Genomic DNA, 13007 nt, shown 5'->3' with positions numbered 1-13007 from the left:
ACCCATTATTTGGCTGATAGTATCTGCCTATTATTTCTGTGTCTCTGGAGGAAGGATTGAAGAGAAAATGTCCTCTTCCTTTTCTGGCATTTGTTTTGATCCCACAGCCTTTGCCCCTTTCCAGCCTGCTTTTCCCATGCTTTCTCAAGAGACCTCATAAGCCCAAACCATCCTGAAGGACTACGACTCTGATCTGACCCATTCTTGGCAAAATTCACACTATTCCAGAATTATCTGCCTCTCCTTCCCCATCACAATGTTCCACATTTTGATGTTGCTGATCTCAGGTTATAATAAGAAAGCAATGTAGTTTAATTCTTTTTACACTAATAGGATTAATAATTATCTGAGGAGTATGTATAATTTAAAAATAGATGTGTGTTCATACAAATTACTGTATTTGGTGGAATTTCTGATTAACAAATTAAAGGGAAAAAATCCAGACATATCGGAGTGTTGTTGAATCCAAGTTCATGTACCCATTGCACAGTGAGGCCAAACAAACTGAAAAGTTGGAGTTTGGAGCAGAGAAAGGTGTATTGCAGGGCTAAGCAAGGAGAGCGGGGCAGTTTATGCTCAGAAAACCTGAACTCCTCGGTGGTTTTTAGGGAAGAGTTTTTATAGGCAGAATTTGGGGGGAAGTCTGCTGGGTGTGTGACCTCCTGATTGGTTGGTGGTGAGGTAACAGGGTGGTGGTCCAGGAATCTCAGTCATCAGCCCGCTGGTTCCAACCAATCTAGGGTCTAAGTGCTTGTGCTCAGCCTGAAGTTGCCATCCTCTACTTGGCTGGGGGCCTTAGTTCCTGTAGAAGAACGCAGAGATGTGTATCAGATTGCTATGTATAACCCTTGGGGAGGAACCAGGATCCTGCTGCGTCACTGCACTATGGTTTCTTGAATGCCTTTCCTTTGTTTCTGCATTCCCTCACTACTCTAGTGACTGAATCTGCCCTTTGGAACTCAGGGAAGGTATAAGAGGCTGAAACTTTTTTCCTATAAACAAGAAATGGGGGATATGGAAAGGCTTTTGTACCTGGGAGGACCCCACAGGGTTCTGCTTGATTTCGGGAGCAATGATATCTTGGAGGTGGAACGAACATGTAGGCATTTTTCTACTGGCAAAGAAAAAATTAATTAGTTGATCTAAGAAAGAAAATTTTATTCGAGCCGAATTGAGGATTATAACCTGGGAACAGGCTTTCAGAAAGCTCTTGAGAACTCTTCCAGCCATGAGAGGTCAAAGCACAGTTATGTAAGTTTTTGAGACAGAGGGCTGTACATTGAATGAGGTATTATTGACAAGTTACACAATCCAGATTTAAGCCCTTTAACAACATTAAGGAATGTTATCTTTCAAGGAGTTGTCTTGTTGGTGCTAGGACAATGTTGCCCTTTATGGTTGAGCAGGTATTCCTGCTGATGTGGGAGGTTTGGTTCAATGCACAGTGTGGGGAGAAAGGGGGCCAAAGGGCAGAGAAAATTTTTTATGTTTAAATTTTTGTCTTGCCATAAAATATGAATTTTATTTCAAACTACCCAAAAGTCTGTCCTAGGAGTCATCCATCCCCTGTATTTGAATTTTTTCTTACAACTTTTTCCCCTTTGCCCTTCATAAACTAACACGTTCTCTGAAACTTTCACCAAGTAGTTCTCATTTTACCAACACTGATAAATACTGGAAAAAAAAACCCAATTTTATATGTGTATACATTTCAGTTTTCCTGAATGTACTTTTTTTCATTTCACAAATCTATAGATACTTAATTTTTTTAAAAATTATTTATTTATTTATTTTTGGCTGTGTTGGGTCTTCGTTTCTGTGCGAAGGCTTTCTCTAGTTGCGGCGAGTGGGGGCCACTCTTCATCGCGGTGTGCGGGCCTCTCACTGTCGCAGCCTCTCTTGTTGCAGAGCACAGGTTCCGGATGCGCAGGCTCAGTAGTTGTGGCTCACGGGCCTAGTTGCTCCACGGCATGTGGGATCTTCCCGGACCAGGGCTCGAACCCATGTCCCCTGCATTGGCAGGCAGATTGTCAACCACTGGCCACCAGGGAAGCCCCGATACTTAATTATTAATTAATTAATTTTGTTTCCAAAATGGGTAATATATTTCCTCTGTGAGTAAAAAGAGTGATTATGAAACCTAGTGGGGCTTGGACACAGAGGCCTCTTTTTGTCACCCATTTCTTGTAGGCAAGACTCCAGCCTCCATGACCTTCCCTCAGTTCCAAAGGGCATATTATCGAACAGTTGCTAATCAAGGGAGGAGCACCCAAGAAACCACCTGAGACCCTGCACACACCCTAATCTTGTCAGCAATCCCACCCTTGCAGTATTGTTATAAAACTCCTCATGAAATCTTCCCCAGTTGGGACACATAGTTTTCGAGGGCAGGAGCCAATGTGTCCCCCTTTGCCTGGCAAAGCAATAAAGCTATTCTTTTCTACTTCACCCAAAACTCTGTCTTCGAGATTTGATTCGGCACCAGGTATACAGAGAAGCTGAGCTTTCGGCACCAATTATGATTTGGGACCCTATTACATGTCTAGAGCTTAGCCCAGTGCCCTGATACTTAACTCTTCAATATATACTTAATGAATAGAACAAAAATTTTTAAATCTGTTCATATTTAAAACATGCCACAACAGAGATACAAAAGTACTTAAGTGGAAATAACAAGGTATGCGCTATAGACTAACAGATATCTGTTTAGGTAAATAGACAGCATGATAATTTGACCTTTTAAATCTAGATATTTCTTCTCATTTTCTGGTGAGGTTAAGGGTTGATTTTTGTTTTTATTATAGACAATAAATACTAAATATTTCCACCTAGAAAATCATTTTGATTTACTTATATTATAGAAAAATAATGAGACGTTGAGAAAGAAAATGGTATTGTAGTTGTTCTCAAACTCCATTCGAGAATCAGTTGGCTTTTTTGTCCCGAAGAGGAATTTAAATAATAAGGTGTACATAAAGTAGAGGTTTTAAGTCTCTTAACACATGTGTAAGTGAAATTAAAATACATGTACCCTGGGGGAAAAAAAAAAAACCCTCTGAATTTAAATATGCAACCTGAAATTAGAACAATGCAGTTTTATTTAGTGAAGTAATGCCACACAGTGCAATAAACTTAAAAGTAATCCACACAAGACTGTCATGTTGGATGCACTTTTATTTGGTGTAAACAGCTCTTCTGTTTCCAAAGTGTTTGGGTGGCCCTTTCTGATTTACACTTGAACACTGACATGTAAAACATGAGTCTGTGAGGTCTGGAGAGAACACATCACCGCAGAACAGATGGAGCTGCTTGTTTATTAACAGGTATCACTTAATAGCATGCAGCCCTGCAAAGACTCGCTCTTGATTCAGCTATTTCAAAGACTGCACAGTGCTTTTAAATTCAGACTTTGAAGTATTATGGCACACATTGATATCAATAATCTGGCGGATTCTTTTCAAATGACTCATCGACTCTATTTTCAATTATTCTTAAATTAATACTTTAAGTGCAATTTTAACAGAGAGTACTGCTCAAAGAACCCATCAGAATTAAATTCATTACAATAATAAATACCTTCTTAGTTCCAAACACCCGTGTACAACTGTGACTTTACAAAATATTGATTTTGTACTAATACTACAAATTTTAAAATGGTGTTAGTCCACATATTTTCATAAAAAATACATAGAGTTTTGATGTAAACTCTAAAGTTATCCCAGAATAGTCACTCACAAATCACACTAACACAAAGAGGGATTTCTTATTGGAAAACTCTGCTCCTTAATTTTTTTTTTAATATATATTATTTATTTTTCTTTTTTTTTTTTGGCTACATCTTTTGTTGAGGCATGCGGGATCTTTCCTTGCGATGCGCAGGCTCTTCGTTGTGGCTCTGGGCTTCTCTATAGTTGTGGCATGTGGGTTTTCTCTCTCGAGTTGTGGCACGCAGGCTCCAGAGTGTGTGGGCTCCGTAGTTTGCGGCATGCGGGCTCTCTCGTTAAGGCTCACAAGCTCAATAGTTGTGGCATGCGGGCTTAGTTGCCTTGCCCTGTGGCATGTAGGATCTTAGTTACCTGACCAGGGATGGAACATGCTTCCCCTGCACTGGAAGGCGGATTCTTTACCACTGGACCGCCAGGGAAGTCCCTCTGCTCATTAGTTTTCAATTTGAGACTATGAATTTTGAATCTCAATACTGTGAATACATTGTTAACTCCGTGTGCCAAGAAGTATTCAAAGTGTTTACCTAGAGCTATTAATAGGATTATATATCTCTATCTAAACTTGCATGTCACAGGAAATAATTGGTAGTAGTATTACTAATACATATTAGTATACAGTAATCACCTATTAATAGCTAAAGATTTATGCAAGCTTCTTTAACATGTTTTGCTTATTTCATCATGACAATTCTGGGCAATAGGTGTAAAAATTATTATTATTTTTTTGATAGGTAAGAAGTGGATTTATTTAGAGAGAAACACTCTCCACAGATAGAGTGTGGGCCATCTCAGAATGCGAGAGTCCCCAAAATATGGGGTGGTTAGTTTTTATGGGCTGGGTAATTTCATAGGCTAATGAGTGGGAGGGTTATTCCAATTATTTCAGAGAAGGGGAGGAGATTTCCAGGAATTGGGCCACTACCCACTTTTTGACCTTTTATAGTTGGCCTCAGAATTGTCATGGTGCTGGTGGGTGTGTCATTTAGCATGCTAATGTATTACAGTGAGCAAGCATATAATGACGCTCAAGATTCCACTGGAAGTCGAATCTTCTGCCATCTTGGACCTAATTGGTTCTAACCAGTTTTTGTCATGTCCTATGGCTATACCACTCCTTTAAAGGTTGTGCCCTGACCCCCTTTCCTCTTGTTTCATTTCTCTCTCAGAGATTTTACTCCCATATTCTTAAGGGAAGCAGAGGGGCGAAGGTCAGTCTTCTGTAACTGCTTCAAGGCTGAGTAGGGGCGTCGACCCTACCTGTCAGGGAGTTAAAGTCCCTGGATGCCTGATCTTGGGGCTCCAGGGGCAGGACATCTCCTTGTTTTAAGTTGGTATGGGCTGGAATCCTCACACAGCCGTCATCTTGATGTGGAACTGTTGTAACTGTTTCCATAGCCTTTCTATGAATCTTCTTGATGAAGCACTTTTTGTAATAGCATCAGAGTACAAAAATATCTATAAATGACAAAAGATTTAGAAGGCACGGTTAAACATCTGATTACAGTGTAATTGATAAACTTGGTTACAATAACCAGAATTACGAATGACTACATTTAACATACCAAGTAATCCTAGTTAATTTAGTTTTTTTCTTTCTGCTGACAAACTCTGAAACAGGAATAACATAAACTTGACCTTCAGTAAACCTAGGTATTACAGAAGTATTATACTTAACATTGATGACTTTAAAGACATGTCTATATTAATCAAACCAACAAGCTTAAGCCAGCTTTAATACCAGATATTAATTTAATGTTGAATATTTCCTAGATCACGTGAACCCAAAATTCATTTTGGCTGGGTTTTTTTTCATATTTATGAGTATTTATATAAGCACTTAAGTTCCTTTAAGCCAATTAAATAGAGCTCTTTTATGAACTGATTTTGGCAATACTATAGATCTACAATACACATATAGATATATACGAACACACAAACACAGAGACCTCATAGTTCCCGTTTCAAAATTTCAGCCATGAGTCAGGTACAACAACATAAAACCCATCAGTTACAAGGGGTTGGATTCAAATTGGGCTTCTGGCAGATGGAACAAATCAAGGTCACCTGTCTAGATGGCTAAACCCTTTTTACTAATGTTTACAGAAAAGACACTTCAGATTTCTATTTATCCTTGAGAAGTCAAATTCTAAATTACTTTACCCCCTTTTTCAAAATTTTCATTTTAAAAAGATGGCAGAGATAAGGGGTCCTGAGAAGACCAGGTAGAACATTTGCATCTCAAAGTTACAGGCAAGCTCCTCCTAAGATGACTTTGTTCCCTTAAGTCCAGAAAAACATTGTTTTCTTTTTTTTTCTCAAAGAATTGGGTAGCCACCAAATGACATCAAAAGACCGGCACACCCATTCACCTATATTGTAAGGATTTACTTTCCCTCATTTAGTTTAGAGGAGAAGGCTTCCCTCCAAATTCTTATCAGGCTCCAAATATCATCTATGGTTAGCTTAGTCAGACTAGTGGCCTCCCATTTTGGTTACTGTTTTTTTACAGGGATATCCCCGTCCAGGTCTTAATTTAATAATCACCAGCTGGATATCTCTGGCCAAGCCTGGAACCTTGATATTCCACACTCTAGGGTCTACTAAGGCTTCTGTTTCAGCTCCAGATTCAAACTGTTCCTCTTTGTTTTCTGTTAGAACCATTTGGTGATGAGGGTGGTTCCCTTGCACCTCAAGAAACAGAGTGGCCCCTAATATAGTAAGTCTCTTCCCATTAAAGGGATGGTACAGTCAAGCACAATCAGAAAGGAATGTAAAAACAGCTGGCTATTGATGTTGCACAAAAGGGGTTCCAGGAAAGTGTGCCCCTACCTCTTCCCTGACAACCCCATTACATACTCCTTGTGATTGATAAGGTTTCCAGTCCTTTGGGTTAAGACTGAGAAGGTTGCACCAGTGTCTGTAAGAAATTCTATCAAGTGCCATATCAATGACCACCTGAGGCTCAACATTAGTTATGTAGATGGTATCTCTAGGCAGAGCCACTTTCGGCCTCGGGCCCCTTCTGTCTTCCGATTGTAAAACCATCAATGGCTGAGGGACCCCCCTCCTTTGCTCTCTGGCATCTGGGACATTCTCTCTTCCAGTGCCTTCGCTGTTTGCAAAGGGCACAGTGATCGCAATCTTCCCTCCAGTGTCTCTTTCGTCCACATAGGGTATGCTGGACCTGTGGGCCTAGTGGTCCACCAAAGTCAGACTGGCTTGGAAAAGCCAACTTCACTTTGGTGGTCTCTGAGCAGTCAAAGTCACTGCCATCATCTGGGCCTTTTGCATATTTCTCTCAGTGCGTTCAGCCTTTTTGGGCATATCCCTATTATCGAAAACCAAATAAGCCAATTGGAGCAAATCGTTCATTGAAGTCTGAGTTGTTCATTCCTGAATTTTGCGCCTCATGTCTGGGGCTACCTGGACTATGAAATGCATAGTCAAAAGGGCCTGTCCCTTGTGGGGAGGAAGGATCCATGCTTGTATACTTTCTAAAAGCTTCCACTAGTCTCCCTTGGAAGACTGCAGGATTTCTGTCCTGTCCCTGTTGGCCCTCTTTCGCCTTTCTATAATTAACAGGTTTTACTATAAATTTCTTCATACCCTCTGTTAAACAGGTAATCATATGGTCCCGTCTATCTCTATCAATAGAATTCACCTGGTAATTCCTTTGTGGGTCTGCCTCAGGCATAGCATCGTTCCTCACCCAGTGTACTGCATGGCCCCATAGGGTGGGTCAGTTAAAATGTCCTCTGTGTCTTTCCTAGAGTTATCCCTCCAAGCTGCACATGCATTCAATTCCTTTTGTGTTCCATTGCCTGGATTTTCCAAGGTCATGAAAATTTGAGCATTCAGTACCTTACTCCATTTTAAATTTCCTAACTCATATTGTGGCCAAACCTGATTACATAACCTAATAAGTTTTTTTTTTTTTCTCCTTTTCACAGTCCCTGAATATATGGCCCAGAGGGGTATCAGCCAGGATTGGGGTGGCCTGACCCATTTCAGACTCAAGCCTGAGGTGATGTCTGTAACTCCCATGCTATCCAAAATTTCACTCTCATGTCAAAATCCACCCCGCAATTTGGTCAAGATTTGCACTTACGAGTTTAGGTGTTATCCCTTCCAAGGTAGTCCCCCAACCAGGTGTTAGTGTCCAAAAAGTTCTTGCAGAAGAATGGTACAGAAGGTGTCCCCCACCGTGTCGCTGGTGAGCAGGAGTTGGTCTAGCTATAAGTTGGAAACAAAGGGTCAGCACTTGTCAATAGAAAGTACATCTTGGCAGCCACACAGGTCTTCTGGGGTTAAGAAAAGGAAGGAAGGAAGGAAAGAAGGAAGGAGGGAGTGAGGGAGGGAGGAAAAGGGAGAAGTGGAATAAGAATGAACATAGAATGTAGGGAAAAAAACCTCAGAGTCAAGGAGAAGAGTATAGATTATCAAATCCTACAGCAACAATTCTGTCCTAGACCTGCTATTGGATGTGCCTAAGCATAACCATTCCATACCATCTTTCTATAACAAACGATGCTGATTGCCATCATTCCTCTGGTCCAGACCTAGGTTCCCAGTCACAGTCCCAAAGCATTCAGGGTTGACCAGCCTGACAAAAATGGGCAGACCTCAGCATAGCATCCTCCCTGGTACACCTGGCCTCGTCCCACAAGCCTGCCTAGGACCAAGGCCTAACTCTCAACATTTTCTTACCTTATCACTATCCCTTCGTAGCTTGTCAGCTGAAACCATGCAACTCAAATTGGACTTGAACCCGTATGTCCGGACTTGAATCTGGCCAAAACCCAGATTAAGACTTGAACCCACATCTTTTAACTGAGACCACACACCTGGTCTCAGGAATTAATGAAGCTCAAGTTCTTGATATTTTGTCACAGAAAGAATTCAGTGAGAGACAAAGTGATAGGTAAGAAGTGGATTTATTTTGAGAGAAACACACTCCACAGAGTATGGGCCATCTCAGAAGGTGAGAGGCCAAAATTATTTCCATTTTACAGGTGATGACATAGAGAAGTTAAGTAGCTTACCCAAAGTCAACATGAGTAAGTTAAATAATGAATCTGTCATTGAAATGAAATTGAGAGCTCTTTTTTTTCCCCATAGTCACCTCTCCATAGGAACGTTTGATTTGCAGAAATAGCAATATGAAAGAGTGAGGTTTAAAAAACTGATCTTCAACTCAGTGTTGTCTATACCCAAGATCTATATTCCCCCAACTCTCCACTATCCTCAAACCATATTCCATCTACTTAGCTTATCCCTGTTCATTCTGTTTCCATGAACACCAAAACTTCACTTCTGCAGTTCCTCTATTTGAAATCTACCTAAGCTTCACTAGTGGGGTAAATGTCTTGATCAACAGAACATTCTACTGTAGTCTGAGCCCTGGATTACTCTCTCTTTTGTGATATGCCATTGCTACATTATTTTCCCTTGTTTTATGCTGCCTGTATTTTATTCACCTAAAAACTAAAATGAACCTTACAATTTAACACTCCATTCTCTACCTCATTGCCATGTTTCTGATTGTTTTCTGTATATGCTTATACATTTTATACATGCATTATATATATCTCCATGATATCACATACCAGAATAACACTCAGAGGGTGCAAACTAATTGTCTTTGTGAAATTTGTAGAACTAATAAATTCTTATTTGTAGTTTGATAATAAATATTACACAAAACATAAGAAAATGCTTTAGAGATTTTAGCATCATAAAAGGTATTGGCAGTCATTATTGTTTGCTTATCCAAAGCTGTCCCTATAGCCATCTTCCTTATTTTTTGATAACAGAAACCAGATTTTATTCATTTATTGGCATTGATTTGACCAGTGAATAAATAAAATCTAAGCCACTCATGAAAGATCTATTCCCCTTGACATTGATTGCTTCAGGTGTTAGCATGTGATGCAAACCTAATGAATACAAAGTAAGGAAACATCTGCCGAGGCATTCCCAGAAAGTTTTCTCAATCTTAAAACAGAATAGAAATTAGGGATTCTCCCAGTTTTTGTGCCTTTGTATGTTGCTGAGTAAAATGATGATGTCTAGAATTTCTGCAGCCATCGTATGACTTTGAAGGGAAACCCACTGAGTTTCTAAATTAGCCAATTTGAAGTCATTCTTTCCACAGAATTCCTGTAATATGAACTAATAAATCTTATTATATGAAAGAATACATCTTATTATTTAAGCTGTTTTTGGTTGGATCTTTTGTTACTTGTAGCAGAATGCAGTCTAACTGCTATAAATAGCTTAACAAATATAAATACCATATGTTCTCACTTACGTGTGGAATTAAAAACAACAACAGCAACAATTTTTTAAAAAAAAACAAGCTCAAAGATACAGAGAACATATTGGTGGTTACCAGAGGTAAGAGTTGGGGGGAGGGTGAGTGAAATGGGTGAAAGGGGTCATAAGGTACAAATTTTCAGTTATAAAATAATTGTCATGAGGATGTAATGTACAGCATGATGACTATAGTTAGTAATACTATATTGCATATTTGACAGTTGCCCAGGGAGTAGATCTTAAAAGACTTCACCACAAGAAAAATAAGTTCTGTTTAACTATATGGTGACAGTTGTTAACTAGACTTATTGTGGTGCTCATTTTGCAATATATACAAATATCAAATCATTACATCGTACACTTGAAACTACTGTAATGTTGTATGTCAATTATACCTCAATAAAAAAAAACTTTTTTCTTAAAGAGAAAAAATTGCTTAACAGGTACTCAATCTTAGTGTATACTCTAAGTGATCAGAAAATATTTTGGTGTTATTCCCTTTGGATGTCTGATAAATTATTGCCATTTGGGGAATTAGTATATGTCATTCTTTCATTGACAAAAGTTACTAATCCTTAAAGAAGCAAAATAAATTGTGAGTATGAAAGGAATTAACTTGAAAGAGTTTAACTATAGACAGCAGGAATGTCAAATGAGCAAAACTATTTCTTCCTAACTAAAAAGCAGTTTGCATCAGTTGTTTATTACAGAATGCTGTGAGTCATTACAGGATTTATATAATAAAAATGTATGTTTTCTCCTATTTTGGTTAAAACTGTAACATATGTTTCCATGCAGAATGCTAAAAATTTCTGATTGAACAAAGCAGGATCACCAAACAATTTTTTAACCAATAGAAAAAAAAATCATAGAGAATATTAAAGCAAGATGATATTGATTTACTCTCTGCCTTTACTCCCTTCCAAGTACCGACTTGAGTTCACTTGTCCTATTAAAATGCATGGACTTTGAGGGGAAAGATGAGCAAAGCATCCCAGATTTGCTAATATAGCACGTTTTGACAGGTTGCTGTGCATAACATGATTGATCATTGGGATGAGAATAGAAAAAAAAAAAAAGCAGAGATGAAATCATGCCAACCTGAGGGAAATGAATGTTCTGTTAATCTTTTAATTATTTTTTGAATAAATTGAGCTGACTTTTGCTTTCTAGAGTTTGTTTCACCACTTTGATATGTTTTATCTATTCAGCAAAAAAAATTTTTTAGTAAATTATCATCAAGGCCATATGATATAACAAATGGAGTGAATGCATTATTTGGGATATTTTTTAAATGTATGCATATTTCTTCCTTGTTTGTAAGAAAATAGGTCTTGATTTCCTTGTCCTTGTGTTTTTATTTCTTGACTTTTCCATTTACAAAGAGGTGCTTTTAGACAAGTAGTTAACATCTCTGAAAGTCAGTTTTTTTTTTGTACAATTGGATATTATCATCTACCTCACATAATTATTATAAAAATCATCTTAAATATCATATAGAAAAGCACTTACATAATACTGGCTTAAAGTAACTTTAGAAAAATTTGGGGGTTATCAATCTTTTTCAGTGAAAACATGCCAATCTTTTTTCAAATTAAAGAATGCATTGTTTTAAAATGTTATTTTGGAGGGGTGACATTAGCAAGAAGGCCAACTAAAACGTCCCTTGCATGTATCCCCTCCTCAACAACAACAATTTGGCATCCATCCACAGACAAAAGTGCCTTTGTGGGAGCTGTGGGATCCAGAACTAAATGTCAAGGGACATGGGAGGAGTCCCGCCCACTGTGTGTGGGGTAATAGGTCTACAGACTTTACTCCCAGCTGTGGACCCCACAGTGACCTGTGAACCATCTGCAGCCCCTCTCAGCCACAATCTGGGAGTACCTGGACAGCACTGTCTTAGAAAATCAGGATGTGAAAGACTTTGTGGAAGTTCAGGAGTCTAGCAAAGAAGTCCCAGTCATAAGAGACAACTATAAAGAATTATATGCAAACACATTGAATAACCTAGAAGAAATGGATAAATTCCTAGAAACATACAACCTACAAGACTGAAGAAATGGAGAATCTGAACAGATCAATGATGAGTAGGGAGATTGAATTAGTAATTTAAAAAATTCCCAACAAAGAAAAGCTCAGGACCAGGTGATTTCCCTGCTGAATTCTACCAAACATTTAAAGAAGAATGAATGTCAATCTTTCTCAAACTCTGCGAAAAACTTGAAGAGGAGGGGTATTCTCAACTCATTTATGAGACCAGCATTATGCCGATACCAAAGCCAGATCAGGACAATACAAGAAAAGAAAACTATAAGCCAATATCCCTGATGAATATAGATGCAAAAGTTCTCAACAAAATATTAGGAAGCCCAATTCAACAGCATATTAAAAGGATCATACAGCATGATCAGGTGAGATTTATCCCTGTGATATGTAGGTGGTTCAGCATACACAATTCAGTAAATGTGATACACCACAGTAACAGAATAAAAAGTTAAAAATATATGATAATCTCAATGGCTGGAGAAAAAGCATTTGACAAGATACAACATTCTTTCATGATTAAAAACTCTCAACAAATTGGGTATAGAAGGAATGTAACTCAACATAATAAAGGTCATAAATGACAAACCCACAGCTAACATCATACTTAATATGAAAAGTTGAAGCTGTACTCTCTAAGATCAGGAACATGACAAATGTGCCTGCTTTCACCACTTGTATTTAACATATTACTGGATGTTCTAGCCAGAGAAATCAGGCAAAACAAAAGAAACAAAAGTCATCCAAATCAAGGAAATGTAAAATTATCTCTGCTGATGATATGATCTTATATAAAGAAAATCTTAAAGACACCACCAAAAAACTATTAGAAGTAATGAACAAATTCATTAAGTTTGCAGGATAAAAAATCAACATATAGAAATCAGTTGGGTTTTTATACACTAACATTGACATATCTGA

The sequence above is a fragment of the Delphinus delphis genome, chromosome 4 (genome assembly GCF_949987515.2).
Source record: "Delphinus delphis chromosome 4, mDelDel1.2, whole genome shotgun sequence".
NCBI lineage: Eukaryota > Metazoa > Chordata > Mammalia > Artiodactyla > Delphinidae > Delphinus > Delphinus delphis.
Note: the sequence above shows the minus strand (reverse complement) of the source record.